Source organism: Myotis nattereri (genome assembly GCF_964212035.1).
Source record: "Myotis nattereri genome assembly, chromosome: 1".
In the NCBI taxonomy this organism is placed as follows: domain Eukaryota; kingdom Metazoa; phylum Chordata; class Mammalia; order Chiroptera; family Vespertilionidae; genus Myotis; species Myotis nattereri.
This window is the reverse complement of record NC_138075.1, coordinates 206,575,266-206,594,175: the sequence shown is the minus strand read 5'-3', so window position 1 is coordinate 206,594,175 and position 18,910 is coordinate 206,575,266. Positions and strand designations below refer to the sequence as shown.

At 40.9% G+C, this 18,910-nt stretch overlaps 1 pseudogene across 1 annotated transcript; it reads right to left on the bottom strand.

The window, feature by feature from the left end:
• Positions 1–4,600: 4,600 nt before the first annotated feature.
• Positions 4,601–18,014, bottom strand: LOC308511448 (ubiquitin-ribosomal protein eS31 fusion protein-like; annotated as a pseudogene). The gene is made up of 3 exons: positions 17,996–18,014; positions 8,526–8,614; positions 4,601–5,052 (listed from the first exon to the last, which is right to left on the bottom strand). The product of its transcript is annotated as a ubiquitin-ribosomal protein eS31 fusion protein-like (transcript).
• Positions 18,015–18,910: the final 896 nt, after the last annotated feature.

Sequence of the window (18,910 nt, the reverse complement as noted above, 5' to 3'; positions counted from 1 at the left end):
TGGAGGAATCAGACATACCATGAGGCAAGGCTGTAAGATATTCTACTAGAGGCCCGGTGCACGAATTCATACACTGGTGGGGTCCCTCAGCCTGGCCAGCAATTGGAGCCAATCAGGGCCATCTTGCCCAGTCCCAGTTGGGACTAATTGGGGCCGGCCTGCTGGGGAGAGGGACCGTGGAAGGTGGGCTGTGGGAGTGCACTGACCACCAGGGAGCAGTTCCTGCTTTGAGTGTCTGGCCCCTGGTGGTCAGTTCACGTCATAGCAACTGGTTGACCGGTCCTTTGGTTGTAATGGTTGCTTAGGCTTTTATGTATAGATAATAGAGTTTTGAACTACATTTTCTGTGAGCCTAGAAAAGAAGTGCTATGGTAGCTCCCCAAAGGAAGGATCATCTGAAGCTGGGCCTTGAATGGTGAGTTATTTTGATGAGTAGTTGTTGTGGGAAGGGTAATAGCTAATAGAAATCACCACAAAGGTGAACAAAGGCCTGAAGGAAATTAAGTGCAATATTTTTGAGGGGGGTGGGGTGGAGTTTGGTGTGGTTAGAACAATGATTGACTAAAAGAATGGCTTTGTGAGCCTTATTCTACTCCCACATAATTACTATCAGACCCCCGCCCATATTCACACATCCAAGCATACAATTTATGTACAGAATGACATCTAATGCAGTTTCAGAATAAATCCCTAAACCCATATTTCAACCATGTTGCTAACCACAAATTCTATCTATATAGAAATTCTAGATCCAAACTCTAGGGCTGTTCTGTCCAATAGAAATTTCTGGAACAGTGGGAATGTTCCATACCTACATTGTCCAGTACAGTAGCCACTAGCCACATGTGGCTCTGTAATACTTGAAAAGTGGCTACTGAAGTTTTAATTTAATTCAAGATTTAAAATCTAAACAGCCATATGTGGCTAGAGACTACTGCATTGAACAGTGCAGTTTGAGGGTATAGAGTTTGTAGGAGTGACTGAGAGAAGATGAAGGTAGAAGATAAATTGTGTTCATACTGAATGCTGTAGATACTGAGCACAGTGATAAGTTGAAAAGCTGAATTGGGGTACTAGGAGACTAAAGTGATTTACAGTGAAAGTGTACTAAGGTACAAATATAACCAAACAGGTAAAATTGCAAAAATATTTAAGATATTTAAAGCAATTTTTAAAAATGTGTTTATTCTATTTTTCTGAAATTACTTACTTGATTTTCAGTTGGAAATGTAACTTGCTAAATTTATCCTGAGTAATTTTACAAACTATAAATATGAATCATCCATGTACCCCTGGTCACAGAGAAATTTTAACAATATGTCATATTCACTGGGAAACTAAAAAAAAATTATACTTTAATTTTAATGTTGTTCCAGATATCACTGACATCTTGGCTTACATTTGTTGAAAGTTAAATATATTTAGGCATATGATAATAACATATCTATCTGTATTGAATGAAATGACATGACTGCTAAAGAAAAAAAAAAAGAAGTCTGAATCATTTTGGTCTAGTATGACCAAGATGTTAATGATTAACTTGTTTGTCATAGTAATTTAAAGATTTTATTTGAATTCTGTCTAATATCCTGGTCTCCATGTATATCTCTTCAATTTATTTATTTTTTAATTACTTTTAAAAAATTGATTATTAGAGAGAGTAAGGGAGGGAGGGAGAGAGAAACATTCATGTGAGTGAGAGAAACATCAATACATGTGCCCCAACTCAGATTGAACCCAAAACCTGGGTGCCTGATTGGGAATTGAACCTACCATCTTTTGGTGCATGGAATGATGCTCCAACCAACTGAGCCATCTTTCGTCAATTTAAAGTGTGAAGTCTGAAATGCTTTATAAGTTATATTAACTTTCTTAGAGTTATTCAATCAAAATTAAGTATTATTTAACAAGCAAGGGCAGCAAACTAAAACTAAATATTTTCAAATATGAAAGAAACTACCAGTACAACATGGGTAAGTCTTAGTGACATAATATGATAACCTGCTCATAAAATCCAAAAACAAGGCTCAGGGTTGTAGTTAACCCTGAAGTACAAGGGAGAATAGGAAACACAGTGGGCAAGATGAGAAACTGAATACATGGGTAGATATAATCCTTTTTTTAGTATTGATTTTAGAGAGAGGAAGGGAGAGAGAGAGAGAGAGATAGAGAGAGAGAGATGGAAAGATCGATTTGTTGTTCCACTTATTTATGCATCCATTAGTTGATTCTTGTATGTGCCCTGACCGAGGGTTGACCCTGCAACCTTGGTGTATCAGGATGATGCTCTAACCAGCTAAACTACCCTGCCAGGGCTATGGGTAGATATTTATATTTTTTAAAAAAATATATTTTTATTGATTTCAGAGAGGAAGGAAGAAGGAGAGATAGAAACATCAATGATGAGAGAGAATCATTGATCCGCTGCCTCCTGCATGCCCTCTACTGGGGATTGAGTCCTCACTGGGATTCAAACCATGATCTCCTGGTTCAAAGGTCGATGCTCAACCACTGAGCCATGCCAGCTGAACTGATATATTCTTATTAAAGCTTTATTTTGGGGCAGAGTAGTGACTTCTCATATGTTCATTATAACCTAAGAATTATGATTAATCCAATTAAGGGCACCTGAGGTCTAGAAGAGAAAAAACAATAATAAGACAAACTCAAGAATTTTCCAAAAAATTAAACTTTAATATTTTTTGAAGTAATATCCCCCAAAGTCTGACTTTTTTTTCTAATTGTGTTAGCAAAGTTAGAAATTATTTGGAGTTATATTTTATATGGATGCCACTTTGCATCCCTTTCTCAAGTTGCCAGTGTTAGGACAATTTTCAGGGTAATTAAACTTTGAATAATCACATTATAGCATATTTTTATTATAAAGCTTGGGATGTCAAACTATTGTTTTATATGATTAAACTAATTAAGAAAGTAAAACTTATGACAAATATCACATTAAATGCAAAAGAGATTCATTTATCAAAATGTATTAGAGAGGATAATCATTGTCTCCCCTCTGCAAACTCTTTTTATAAAAATTTTTATTTACTGGCCCTACCTGGTTTGACTTAGTAGATAGAGCATCGGCCTGTGGACTGAAGGATTCTGAGTCAGATTCCAGTCAAGGGCACATACCTTGGTTATAGGCTGGATCCCGGGCCCCGGTCCTGACCCATGCAGGAGGCAACAAACACATGGATGTTTCTCTCTCTGTCTCCCCTTCCACTCTTTCTAAAAAGCAATGGAAAAATCTCCTCTGGTGAGGATTAACAACAGCAAAATTATTTACTGATATGAGAGAGAAAGACTGATTTGTTGTTCCACATATTTATTTTTTCATTGGTTGTACCTGGCCGGGGCCTGGCCTGCAAACTCTTTTAAGAGAGTTGTTCTTAGTCCAGCCCTGTACTGTATATTCTCTCTCTCTCTCTCTCTCTCTCTCTCTCTCTCTCTCTCTCTCACACACACACACACACACACACACACACACACACACACAGCTGACTGAGCCTGCAGTGATACCTGAACCAAGAAAATGCCATTCACAGGCTGAGCTGAGCCAAACAGAATATCATGAGAGAGGCTGTCTGGGAACTAAGACTCAGCAACAGATGGAACTTTTCGCTGAATTTTAACAGTGCAAAATGGTAAAGGCCTTTAACTCTCTGCATATGTATATGCTATGGAAACTTGAGTTGCCCTAATTTTTGTCTTGAATGTTCAGTTTTCCTTGGACTCCACATAATTATTTCCTTACACTAAAAGCCCTTTTTACTTGAGCTAATCTGAGCAAATTTCTGATGTTTAACCCCCAAATGACCTGATTTAGAGTTAACAATTGGACTTTAAGAAATCTCACCCATGACCCATGAACCCAGCTTTAGTGGGATGAATGGTGCCCTCCAAATTCATGTCCACCTGGAGCCTCCAGATGTGACCTTATTTGGGTCTTTGCAGATGTAATTAGTTAAAATGGAGTCATACTGAGGGTGGGCCCTAAATCAATGACTGGTGTCCTTATAAGAAGACCTGCAGGGAAGAAGGCCAGGTAAAAACAGTCAGAGCTTGCAATGATGGAGCTGCAAGCCAAAGAACAGCAAGGACTACCAGCAAGCACCAGAAGCAAGGAAGGGATCTTTCCTTTAGCCTTCAGAGGGAAGAGGGCCCTACTGACACCTTGATTTCGGACTTTGGGCCTCCAGAACAGTAAGAGAATGAATTTCTGTTCTTTTAAGCCACTGTGTTTGTGGTAGTTTGTTACAACACCTCTGGGAAACAAATACACCAGCCATACTTGCCATTTGTCTTAAAATGGGTTGGTTAGTAGCAATAAGAAAGCAAAACATTTTGCCTTCTGAGAGACAAATTTCATCATTCTCATTTTTGAAGCTAAAGTTTTGCTTTTTTTTTTTTTTTTTTGACAGAAACACAAACTGGTTTATTATCTAGACAGCTGATATTAAATATAATGGAACTATTCTGCCAAAGTATAGTTTATTAATTTGATCCATCATCTTTTGATGCTTAAAAAAACATTCACTGGAATAAAATTCAACAATCAAATGTCAGTTTGTGTCTTTTATTAACCTAAATACAATTACTTGTCTTCTGGTTTGTTGAAGCAATAGGTCAGACAACACTTGCCACAATAATGTCTGTCAAAGTGGCTGGCCAGAAAAACTCCAGCACCACATTCATCTGAGGGGCACTCCCGAAGAAGGCAACTGATTTTGCCTTTCTCATTCAGTTTGTGGTATTTCAGGACAGCCAGCTTAACCTTTCTCTTATGCTTATTCCTCTTGGGAATGCTGTAAGACTTCTTCCTTTTCTTAGCACCACCACGAAGTCTCAACACAAGGTGAAGAGCGGATTCCGTTTGAATGTTGTAGTCAAAGGACGTCCAACTTCCAATTGCTTACCAGCAAAGATCAGTCTTTGCTAATCAGGAGGAATTCCTTCCTTATCCTGGATCTTGGCCTTTACATTTTCTATCCTATCCGAAGGTTCAACCTCAAGAGTGGTCTTCCCTGTGAGGGTTTTCCCGAAAATCTACATCTCCACTGCAGATGTGGATCAGAAAGGAAAAAACTACATTTTTGCCTTTGAGAGAGACCTACAGAACATGTATAAAGCTGTGACCAACAACTTATCTTATTTCTACGTTTTCCTCAATTGTGTTAAGTTTGTGAATCTCAATTTATCTCTAGAATCTGCATTTTCATTTTTTCCACTTACTCATATTCTTATGAAAGAAGAACAATATGCAATTCTAAGTGTGGATTAAGGGGATAAGGAGCCTTTTTCTTAGCTATAGTATTCAAATGCTGTTTTGAACAGTGCCAGCTTTTCTTTATTGCCAGCCCCTCTGGGCGTTCCATCCCCAATGCATCTTCCAGTACTAACAGGGCCTCTTGTCCTAGAAGCCTGCCCACATTTCTGAGGTATCCCCAGTGACGACCTACCTGGCCTTGGTGTTGGCTGCACCTTCTGATAGAACCACATGGGTTCCACCTCAGCTGGCCAGCCTGGTTACTTAGATCATTGGGTACAAATGGCCCTTCCAAGGAGCAGGTGTTAACGACTTCCGCTTTCAGGAGCCCTTGGTGTTTCCCGTTACCCAGGACCCTTAGGTCTACCTCTTTCTACTTATTCTCCTTGCCCTGGAAGCTACTTTCCAGAAGCCCAGTTTTTTGGAGCTGAACTGCACAGACTACAGCTGCTACTATAATTAGTCAAGGAAGAGCAAAAGCAGGCTCTCAGGCACAGACTTTTTCTCTCAAGCCAAACCAGCTTCAAAGGAAAACCGTCTACAGAATGAAATGGGTTTCCATTTTCTCGTGTCTGCCTGCCTTCGCCTACATCCTAGCGTTACTCCTGTTTCTAGCTTACTGGAAGGGAAGATGAATGCCTGGCAGTACTTCCCTCCTCATTCCACAGACCCCTGTGTGAATGCCTCAGCTCATGTGTTGGAGCGACATGTCTCCTGAGACTCACTCAGCTTGGTGTCCATCCTCTTGGGTATTCCTCTGTAGATTTGTCTTGTGGGCTCAGATTCTGGATTCTCAATTGAAGGCAGGAAGCCAGATTCTCCAGGTCCCTATAGGCCCTACAGGGACCTGTAGGGTAAACAGGCTGGCTGGGGACCTCAGGAATGTGTGCGACTGCCTGCCTCCCTGGCAGGCTGGGGAAGGGTGCAAGGCCCACACTGAACCACAGGAAAATGCTCATAGCCAGTAGCAACATCTTCCTAGAAGTGAGTGAGAGACTGAGAGATTACTCAGAGTAGGTTTCTTCCGTAGCCGTTTTAGGATTCTAGACCCATCTTGTCCAGTATTTTTTCTGTTTCTTAGCTTTTAGATTCTTTTGTTAAACCAACAAGCTGAGATTTTGACCCTGTGGGGATTCATGTCATAGGCACTAGCTGCTCTTTGACCAAGGCCTTCATAAGTGATTCAGTAATCCTTTTGTCTATCCTCCAGCCCCAGATTAAGACCATAGCAAGAGAAGAATTTGAGGTCAGCACCAACCAAGTCCGAATTAAAGCTGTTATATTTCCTCTGGAGGCATTTTGCCTCAGGCCTGGGCTATTTGCAGCATTAAATTTTGGGCTCAGAACACCACAGGAGAAAGGTTTGTGCAGTGTGTAGTTTGGGCCTATCTGGTTATTTCTGGGCCAGCCTGACTGCTGATATTCACATTAGCACATACCTGAGCCCCTCTGCTGAATGCTAGAGCCCTGCTCCCCTGTGTAGATCAGATTTTCAGCCCCTGGGTTTTAGGACAGAACATCCTGCCATGCCCTGGGGGTAGTGAAGGAAGCTCAGACCCTGAGACTGGGAACCTCTGGCTCAGAGGGATGGCCTTAAAGAGTCTACCTCTATGAGAACCCTCAAGCCCTGTAGTTGGGGATTGACTCTTTACTTGTGTAGGAACTGCCTTTGAATGAGCCACGACAGAAGCGAAGGTGGTGTGAGGTCCCAGCCACCCAAGACAAACCAGATGTCCCTCAACAGTAACTTCGGTTCCCAGTACAGATCCTGCAAAGGTGAATCGAACCCTTTTTCTCACTGGTTTTCCTTTCCAAATTCATTTGCTTTTCATTTTCCAAGAACTGTAAACTCTGGCTATTTTCTATGTTCTCAGGGCTCCTGGGTAGACAACAAAGCTTGATTTCAGAGCAGACATAGGCCAAAACACCACGACATTGAGTGTGCTAAGTCCAGACAAATATTTATATACACATCCAAATTTGAAGAGAAAATGTATTTCTTTCGGTTTCAAACGCTGTAATATAAATAAAGCAAAAATAAAAACCTGTTGTAAAGTTAAAAGAAAAGAACAATATGCAAATTGGAGAAACTGAAGAAATGGAACTGTTGGTTGGCACACAGCTCCACCAAGCTTTGGCTCAAAGTATTTACTTGTCAGCTGATAGATAAAAGTCCCAAACTGGAATTTTAGAAGCACTTTAGGAATGAGACTATGTCATGTTCCAAATGAGGCTGTGCAAAATTCAATGCACTAAAGGCAGAGTTAGCTGATTTAATAATCAAGTAATTATTTTATGTTCATTTTATTAACTAAGAATTTGTTATAAGTGCAATAGTTTCTATCTCTAGAACCATCAAGTAGCATTATAATGACTATGTCAGATTTTAAGAACCAGTAGCTGAACTTTGAATTTCTGGTTTAACTAGAAATGTAACCACATCAGAACCGGTAGCCAGCACTATCTGACTTGTCCAAGGAATGTGCTGAATTTGCGCAACTTTTGTCTTCTGAATTTTTCCAAGTAATGCCAGAAACTAAATAGTTCTTGGATGTGGAGTACCTAGATAAATACTATTTTAGAAAAACTGTTCAGAGTTCAAATGTTCATAGACTTACTCAGAGACTAAAGAAAATTAAGCAGCGATTCTGCAGGAAATTTAATAAGAACAGTTTCAGCTTCTAATCATAACAGATTTGTCATGATTTCCAGGGAATACGAAGTTTCCTGTTAATTGAATTTTTGACAAATTGAAACTTACCCAGAAAACTCTCTTCTTTCCACTCTATTGAAAATATTTCTAGTCTACGTCAGTTCTCTTTTCAGTCTTTCTAAAGCACAGGTTAGTGAACATAATAGGAAATGTTGGGTGTTTGAACATACCCCAGTGCCTCAGGACTTGTCAATCTGAAAGCCACTTTAAATTTGCAAAACTGTTGTTGTAGAATCAGAGATTGATTGAGCCTAACAGCTGCTGTGACTAGAACTTTCCATAGAAGTTAGTTTTGTCTCCAAGTGTATTGGGTTTTAAAAAAAATAGAATGGGGAAAGGCCAGTTAAGAACCTCTGTAAAATTGGGTTTTTCTTTGTAACAAAAATACAAGAGAACAAATCCACTTGTATTTACTGTTCAGTAAGTTTAAATCCTTTAGGGGTATAGTAGTACAAGGATTCTGCGACCAATGACCTTAGCAGGAAGGTTGCTTCGGAATTTGGCACGGACCATGCCACTGTTTCCATGGACACACATTACCTTTCCCCGGATGGCTCTGGTTTTGTTCGGTTTGCCACTGGGAGTCACTGTGTTACTCTTTGCTTTGTACACATAAGTACATCTTTTGCCTAGATAGAAAGGAAGAGCAATGTACTTTCTCTGGTTCTGGTTATAGCCAGCAAAAGTGGCCTCGGACCACAGCCTTCCAGACACATCTATTGTTACAGAAGTCCTGTTCCCTGCAGGCCTCCACAGTCTCTAAAATGGTGGAAATAGTCAAACTGGGTTTTATTGTTTGTTTTTTTTAAAAAAAACACATTTTATTGATTTTTTACAGGAAGGGAGAGGGATAGAGAGTTAGAAACATCGATGAGAGAGAAACAATCAGCTGGCTCTTGCACACTCCCCACTGGGGATGTGCCTGCAACCAAGGTACATGCCCTTGACCGGAATCAAACCTGGGACCCTTGAGTCCCCAGGCCGATGCTCTATCCACTAAGCCAAACCGGTTAGGGCTCAAACTGGTACATCGATTCATTTAGCACTTACTGTTTGGCAGGTTCTATACTAAATGTTGAAGATGAAGACACAGACAAGATATTGTCCCTGTATTCAACAGGCAATTTGAAGTTTCTTGTGTTATTGCTATGTTATTACTATATTTCCAAGTATCTGTGCTCTTAATTTACTAATTTGAAGCAGAAGTATGGATGGAAGACAAGGGAAGTGGGGTGATAGTGGGGAATGAAAAATTTTCTTAGACATAAGCAAGAAGAAAATGTCAACCATTGATCTCTTGTTGACAGGATTATGGGACAGGGATTTCTTTGTACTTTCATGTGCTTTCCAAACTTTCTGAAAAGTTCATCCAGATAAAATAATTCCAAAATATTTAAAATTGGAAAATAAATTTATTTTAAAAAACATGCCCAGCGGCGTGGCTCAATGGCTGAGCATCGACCTATGAACCAGGAGGTCACAGTTCGATTCTTGTCAGGGCACTTGCCTGGGTGGCGGGCTCACTCCCTACTAGGACTCGTGTTATCTATCTCTCCCTCTCCCTTCCTCTCTGTAATCAATAAAAATATATTAAAAAACAACAACCACCGCAACAACTACAAAAAACGTTACAGACAAAATCTACAACTAATGAGATAAAGTACCTAAAGTGTTTAGCACAACGGCTGGCACATAGTATGTGCTTAATGACATTGACTACTGTTGTTAATATTATTTTAATTATTGCTGTAAGTTGGTTCTCTTTGGTTGCAAGGAACATAGCACCTATTGCAGGAAACAGAAAGGGCATTTGACAGGGTGACTGAATGCAGAGGAAGAAACAGACTTTTAGAATGAGGAGTGGGAGAGGTAGAAGAGGGTAAAGGGGCATAAATGGTGATGGAAGGAAACTTGATTTGGGGTGGCGAACACACAATACAATATACAGATGACGTATTGTAGAATTGTATACCTGAAACCTATATCATTTTTAGGTTTATATAGGAAGTGAACATCACCCCAATAAATTTAATTAAAAAAAAGAATATTGACACAGGAGGGAGGTCAGCATTGCAACGTAAAAACTCTGATTGCATATACTCCACTGACAGGATTTCACACACCCAGATCTCATCTGAAGTGGAATAGAGCCGAATGTGCCAGAGGCATAGAAGAGATAGGATCCTGGAGAAAAGTATGCAGGTGTCAAGGAAGGAGAAGAAAAGCAAGGGAAGGACTAAAGGGGAAGATGTTTTTTCTGAGCTGGCTGAGAGAGGGAGGGAGGGGGATAACCAGGCAGAGCAGCAAAGTGAGTCTAGATGGCAGGACCCCTGCCCTATGGGGGTTGATGAGGTTGATATGAAGAGTAGAGGAACCCTTTCCAAACTTTTATTCCTTGTCATTCTGAGTTAAGAGATCTGACATTAATTTGAACCACACTTGAAACAAGGCACTATGGTGTTCATTCTGCTAGAATATAAGTTCTGTGGCCCTAGCCAGTTCGGCTCAGTGGATAGAGCATTGGCCTGCAGACCGAAGGGTCCCGGGTTTGATTCTGGTCAAGGGCATATGGGTAAAGGGCACATGTCAGGGTTGTAGGCTCAATCCCCAGCGTGGGGCATGCAGGAGGCAGCCTATCAATGATTCTCTCTCATCATTGACTTTCTGTGTCTTTTTCCTCTCTGAAAACAATAAAAAAAAATATTTTTTTTAAAAAAAAGAATATAAGCTCTGTGTAAGCAGGGATCTTTGTTTATTTTGTTCACTGATGTATCCCACATGCTTGGAAAAATGCCCGGAGACTATAGGAACTCAATAAATATTTGTTCAATTGAATAAAAAGATTCTGGACTCTATATGCTTGACTGGTTAACAGTGGTGGTTATTTAATATTGGACTGTACCACTCCTGCCTTCCCTATTCAAGGCATAGTGCTGGTGCTTCATTAGAAATGAACCAAATCATTTGTCAAGTGATGTGCATAAAAAGAGGAGATACTTTAAGGGCCACAATTAATAGTATTAGATGTTAATGGCTATTATCCTGAATTCCATTCCAGATATAGAAGGAATTAAGGTCAACAATGGAGTAGAATTAGATTTTTAAAAATATTATTAAAGCCTGGCTGGTGTTGCTCAATGGTTGAGTGTCAAACCATGAACCAGAAGGTCATGGTTCAATTCCCGGGTTTCGGGCTTGATCATCAGTGTGGCATGCAGGAGGAGGCAGCCAATCAATGATTCGCTCTCATCATTGATGTTTCTCTCTCTCTTTCCCTCTCCCTTCCTCTCTGAAATCAATAAAAACATATTTTTAAAATTATTATTAAAAGTTTTTAAAATATAGAATATGCTGCTCTCTACTTTTTTCCTTTTCCCAGTATTTATCTAATTGTGTCAACTTGAAAATGGATTGCTCAATGTAAGACTCAGGAGAATGTTACACAGCAACTTAAAAAAATTTTTTTTAAATATATTTTATTGGCTTTTTTACAGAGAGGAAGGGAGAGGGATAGAGAGTTAGAAACATTGATCAGCTGCCTCCTGCACACCCCCTACTGTGCCCACAACCAAGGTACATGCCCTTGACCAGAATCGAACCTGGGACCCTTGAGTCCACAGGCCGACGCTCTATCCACTGAGCCAAACCAGTTAGGACCAACTGATCTGTTTTAAGGTTTGAAGATATTACTCGGACTTTTGAAATTCTAAGAAATTGTGGAGTTTTAGAAAGTTTTCCAACAAAATTCTTTATTCTTTGGTCCAATGACTTACAAGGTTATTTCAATGAAATACTTATTTTAGTATTTATTCATAATGCAGCCCTCAACTCACAAAAGGATGAGATATGGTCTGCTGAAGGCTTAGCTAGAAAATCACCTCTTATTGTGGACACCAAGGGCTTTGCTACTGAGTTGAATGTGTCAATCTGTCTCTCAGGATACATTTTCTCACCCGAGCTCCTTCCTTCTTGCAAAGGATTCTTTAGGTCTCCCCACCAGTTTACTATCTGTAAACTATATCTCCACACGTATGCGCGATGGATAAAACTTGGACTGAGGCTGGGAGTCTGTAGGGCATGTGGGAAGCAGCATGCCCCCTACTGGGGATGGAGCCAGCAACCTAGGCAAGTGCCCTGACCAGGAATTGAACCGTGACCTCCTAGTTCATAGGTCAATGCTCAACCACTGAGCCACGCCAGCTGGGCTCAATAAAAATATATTTTAGCCCTAGCTGGTTTGTCTCAATGGATAGAGCGTTGACCTTTGGACTGAAGGGTCCCAGGTTTGGTTCTGGCCAAGGGCACATACCTGGGTTGTGAGCTCGATCCCCAGTGGGGGGCGTGCAGGAGGCAGCCAATCAATGATTCTCTCTCATCATTGATGTTTCTATCTCTCTCTCCCTCTCCCTTCCTCCCTAAAAATCAATAATATATATATATATATATATATATATATTAAAAAAATGTAACCACAACAGATTAAGACTACTTTCTCTACCCACTCTACCACTCCTTAGCACTTCCCTCATTTGAGGAGGCATTGGAGTGTCCTTAGGCATTTTGGGGATCTGGCTGAGGGGAAGTTGAATTTGGCACATCTAGTTTGGATTTAGTGGAGTGTATGTACGTAGTTTGCAAGCATTTTTCATGGATAGTTAAATTATTGCCAGTTGTCCTAGTGTAGGAATGGCTTCCAGGACTCATCCTACTGAAGACTGTTAATGAATGTCGACAATGCAGGGTCTTTAAGGTCTGTCCCAGCACAAGGGGTCTTCAGATGCCTTGTAATCTTGTACCTCATACATGAAAGCAACTTGATAGGCAATTTCCCAAATTTGATGATGACCGTAACAATTTGTATGATGCTGCTAAAACAAGTTTCAGAGCCAAAATTAACTTTAAAAACTAGCAATAGGGAAAAAAATTGAGTAACCAGATTAGATTTATTTTATTCTTTGTATAGAGAATAACATAACAAAACCAATGTCATGTGAAAAGGTGATCAAAGATCACCATTTTTTTTTGAAAATGAGAATATGAAAATATGTAGAGACTCATTCATTTGGCTATCTAATCCACAAATACTATCTGCCTACTATATTTTCAAAAATGGTGCTAGGAGTTGGGAATAGAACAGTGAATAGACATAGACAGTCCCTGACATTATTCACAGTCTAAGGCAGAGCAGGCCCCTAACAAGTAATCATATCAATATTTATGTATTTATTATTAGGATAATTGTGATAAAAGAGACATGTAAGGTGCTCTGAGAGCTAACCTAAGTCTGGGTTTTAGGGAAGGTTTCCTTGTAAAAAAAAAATAAGCAAGCATATGTAAACTGGAGGAATAAAATTCAATTGAAGGGGGAAGAAAGAATATTCTACTCAGGGGGAAGAGTATGAACAAGCACTCTAGGTAGAAGGTACTAATTGACCTCAAAGAACCAAAAGAATGCCAGTGTAGTTAGCTTACCATAAGCAGTGGAAAGGTGGTGAATGAGTCCAGCAGATGAGTTTTCCTGTTCTAAAAGTTCATATAAATGAAATTTAGAATATACAACACATATGCTTTTGTATAAGATTCTTTAGCAGAGCATAATGTTTTTGAATTTCATCCATCCTATTGCATGTATTTGTAGGTGTTTGTTGTTGAACATTATTCCATTGTAAGGGTATACCACAATTTATTTATCCATTCACCTGCTGATGGACATTGGGTTATTTCCAGGTTTTGGTCACTATGAATAGAGTTGCTACGCATGTTCTTGTATAAGAGATGTGAGTTTTTTAGTTCACGGTTTCTCCCACTTCATTGTACTACAGAAGCAAGAATAGCCCTAACTGGTTTGGCTCAGTGGATAGAGCATCGGCCTGCGGACTCAAGGGTCCTAGGTTCGATTCCGGTCAAGGGCATATACCTTGGTTGTGGGCACATCCCCAGTAGGGGGAGGTGCAGAGGTAGCTGATTGAGGTTTCTCTCTCTTTGATTCTAATTCTCTATCCCTCTTCCTTCCACTCTGTAAAAAAATCAATAAAATATACTTAAAAAAATAAAGAAGCAAGAATATGCTCTGTGTCCCACAGAAGTTTTAATAAAAGTGCAAAGAACAGCTCAATACCCACTTGATCCTTTGTTGGCCTCATGAAGGCACTTGGGTCCTAGCATCTACAGATAAGAGCTGGGTCAGGTAATTCAACACAGATACAGCAGCAGCCTGGCCTGAGTTTCAAATCACCAACATCTGATACATGAACCAGACTTTGAGATGGAGGATGTCCAGGTAGGAAAGAATTCTTGCTGATGCTTAGAGGTGGGGCACCGACCTTTTCTACGCCCTTCAGTGTAAACCAGAATCCATAACTACCTAAGGGACTCTCTATCCCCTACCAAATGTTCTTAATCCCACTTCCTTTTGTCCCTTTCCTTTTTCCCCCAAGGGACTGACCTGGTGGAAGTGATCTGTAACTCTAGCTTTACTGGAGAAGCCCTGGTACTTTTAGTGGATCTGTACACTCAGCAGATGCAGTCACAGAACAAAAACAACTCCTGTGCTGAGGCCTGCTAGGGAACGTCAACTACAACTCCCCTCTGCACCTCTGTCTGATTATTCCAATTTTAGTCACTGTATCTGTGACTTTAAATTAAAGTACAACACTGTATGAGCAGGACAGTATTAAGAATATCAGTCCAGCCCTGACTGGTTTGGCTCAGTGGATAGAGCGTCGGCCTGCGGACTCAAGGGTCCCAGGTTTGATTCCAGTCAGGGGCATGTACCTTGGTTGCTGGCACATCCCTAGTGCAAGGTGTGCAGGAGGCAGCCGATCAATGTTTCTCTCTCATCGATGTTTCTGACTCTCTATCCCTCTCCCTTCCTCTCTGGGGACTCGGGGGATAGAGCTCAGAAAGCAGGCTCCCCAAGTTTCCTGAGCTGAGTCATTCCCTCACACAGCACAGGACATCTTTCTCACAAAGACATCTGCCCTGCCTGGGGGGGAAGACAGTCGACACACCCTATTAGAAAACACCTTGCCCTGAGGCCATTTAAGAGATTAGAAGTAACAATTAGCCCCCAGGCAGAATCAACTGCCCCACCCTGTTGAAAAAACTCTTGCCACACCTGAGGATGATTGCCTGGGGGCAATTCAATTGGATTCCTATTAGTCTGTAGACAGAGGTGGTCCCTGGAGACTTTGAGTCTATGCCTGATCCAATTAGTAAAAAACAGCTTTTAACACTGTCCTGCACTAGAGACTGAGAGGTGCAGAGGATCTACCTAATATATAGTCACAAACCCAAACAGACAAACAAAATGAGGAAACAAAGAAACAACCCCCAAATGAAAGAACTAGCAAATTCTCCAGAAGAAGAGATAAATGAAGCAGAGATGAGAAATTTATATGAAACTGAGTTCAGAGTAATGTTAAAAATGCTCAACTGCCGAAACCAGTTTGGCTCGGTGGATAGAGTGTCGGCCTGCGGACTGGAGGGTCCCAGGTTCGATTCTGGTCAAGGGCATGTACCTGGGTTGCGGGCACATCCCCAGTAGGAGATGTGCAGGAGGCAGCTGATCGATGTTTCTAACTCTCTATCGCTCTCCCTTTCTCTCTGTAAAAAATCAATAAAATATATTTAAAAAAAAAATGCTCAACAGTATAAAAAATAGATATAGTGCCCTAACCAGTTTGGCTCAGTGGATAGAGCATTGGCCTTCGGACTGAAGGGTCCCAGGTTCGATTCCGGTCAAGGGCATGTACCTTGATTTCGGGCACATCCCCAGTAGGGGGTGTGAAGGAGGCAGCTGATTGATGTTTCTCTCTCATTGATGTTTCTAACTCTCTATCCCTCTCCCTTCCACTCTGTAAAAAATCAATAAAATATATTTTAAAAAAATAAAATAAGATATAGTAACTATGAAGAAAGAACAGTCTGAGATAAAGAATGACATAACACAAAGAACACATTGGAGGAATACACAGCAGATTAGGGGAAGCTGAGGATTGAATCAGTGAATTAGAAGACAGAGTTGAAAATATCACTCAATTAGAGAACCTAAAAGGAAAAACAATAAAGAAACCAGGAAGACAGCTTAAGGACACTGTGGTGAAATGCACACAAGAAAGTTGTCATATTTTTTCATGGTGAAGGGACTGGAGTCTGTGTTGATGAAAACACCTTGGCAGCCAGCAGTGGCAGCAGCAGCGGGGTGATGGGGGTGGCATCTTCCCCTGATCAGCCTGCAGAGGGAGGCCAGAAGGGGAGTGGGCCTAAGCCATCAGTAGGACATCCCCTGACGGCTTCTGGACTGTGAGAGGGGGAAGGCTGGGCTGAGGGACGTGGTCCCGGCCCCCCCCCCCACCCCCCCCGCTCAGTGCATGAATTTCATGTACCGGGCCTCTAGTTAATTAGATAAACAAATAATGCATGAGGTGGTATAGCTTGCTTATGGAAGTAGCTGGATATTGTTAATGTAATCAGTTTCAAATCAGTGCTTCCCTTTGAACCTTGAATATTGTGCATGCTGTTTCCTTTGCCTGAAGTATAATGTGCCACTACACTGGTCACATTTTTTATTTTTAGTATTCCAATTAAATAGCTGAAGCCTCCATTTGTGATTAAGGACAGTTTATTTTCTTCCAAGAGTTTCTTTACTCATGAAACATCCAATAGCCCCAGGGGTTTATTCAGGCCTGAGAACAATGGCTCAAAGAAACCAGAGAGCCTGTTCCATTTGCTATTTATGGGTTGTTGTGTCAGCTATAGAGAGATCCTGACCACTGAGTTTCCAAAGGAACCTTAGGGGCTAAAGCTCAAATATCCACCGTTGAAGCTGAGGGTCTGCTACCTCACTAACCACTACCATGGGTCAGCAGAAAGACATTGGGGGCTCACTGTAGTGTTTGTCTGGGCCTGTGCCCAAGGATGTGTCATGCGTACCCCTCCTCCCACAATCTTGATAGCTGTTTCCTACAACCTCCCTGTGCATTTCCCATATTTCCTTATATGTAGGAGGATCAGCAACAAAATGAGAAGACTCTTTCGCTTCTCACTAGAGTTGCCCCAAATCACCACAGACCCAGACTCCCAACACTTGGTTCTTTACACACACACACACACACACACACACACAGAGCACATAGCCAGCCTCTTCTCCATGGTGTTAATGTAAGAAAACCATTGAAACCTGTAAAGAATTTTTGTGAGTTTATTTGAGCCAAACTGTTGACACAGACCCTCAATGAACTGAGATAATGCTCCTGAGAATGGCCGGTTACATCTGTATTTATACATTGCAATCAAAGAAAAGGGACGTAGGTGGGTTACATGAAATCCATCGGTGATAGACTAGAGAGGCAGGAGAAAGCAAAGTGGGGAGAGGGGGAAGGGACCCCTGGGATTGGATAAAAAGTAAAATGATAGACACATACTTAGGTGGGTGCAGGGACAATTAACATAACAATGAAGGAATTTGTGGTATCTGTCTTGGCCCCCGGGCACATTAGGTTGTGCCCCAAGGGGTCCACACAAAGGGAAGTTACAAGTTACCCAGACATTTCAAGGGTATGTTATCATAGATGCAAAAAGACAGATAGGTTTGGTTAAGGTAAAGGTTGACCTTGTCAGTGAAGATACCAGCCTAGGATGTAACTGCCCACCACAACTGCTTTTAGTTAAAGTTTAATTTCAGACCATTCTTTGTGGTTACTTTAGGTCTCTGAGTTTGCAAGACTGCCATGCAGGCCTTTCCTGAATTTGTCAGGTGAGCATGTGGCCCCTTTCGTCCACACTGGCATGTCCCAGGGCCAGGATTTAGGTCCCTAAATCCTCACAGTTCTATTTCCCTTTTTTCCTTTTTTAATTTGCACTCCATTTTTTATCCCTTCTGCATCCACCCTGGCTCAGATCCTAAACATCTGTTATCCAGACTACCATTAGTGTCCTAATTAGTCTCCCTGCCTTCACTACTCAGTTACACTGCTCTGCTCACCTCATTGCCACAACCATATTCTTACTCGCCTGAATTCCTCCCATGCTGTCACTAGAGGGATCTAAATTTAAAAAATGAGTATGTTCTTCTGATAAAGTCACATCATGGTGAGTTAGAAAGAACCCATGTTTTAGAGCTTGCAAACCCTGATTCCATAGCTTACTACCTACTTAACATTTCTTTTAGTTTTCCTCATCTATAAAAGAGACAAATAGCCTGGCTGGTGTGGCTCAGTGGTTGAACGTCAATCTATGAACCAGGAGGTCAAGGTTCAATTCCAGTCAAGGCACACGCCCAGGTTGTGAGCTCTATCCCCAGTAGGGGGTGTGCAGGAAGCAGCAGACCAATGATTCTCTCTCATCATTGATGTTCCTATCTTTTTCTCCCTCTCCCTTCCTCTCTGAAATCAATATATATATATATATATATATATATATATATATATATATATATATAAAATAAAGAGATAAATAATGGTACCTATCTCATAAGAGTGTTTCAAGGATTAAATTACACAGTGTGTAAAGTTCCTAGTATTGTGCTAGGAACACAATGGCTAGTGAATACTCAAAATAATGGTGTCTCCATTTCCCCCCACTTCTTCCTAATTACCTATGATTAAGCCTAAATGTTTCATGATATAAATGATGTCTGCAATATCCCTACCTCTAAAATGGAGCTGACTCACTCATACATCTTCTACCTGTGAACATTAAGCTCTGGTCTCTGGTGCTCACCCAGAATGTTCTTGTTCTTATTTTTTTTTTTTTTTTGACTGCAAGACTAATCATTTATTGATCAGGTATAGGAGGGTCTTATTCATGATAGAGCTCTGGGTATGGCAAAGAGAGTGGGGAATTTAGAGAAAATGATTGATTCTTGTTGAATTGATGAATCTGTCTAGACAATTAGAGAAGATCCTTTAGATTCAGAGATAAGG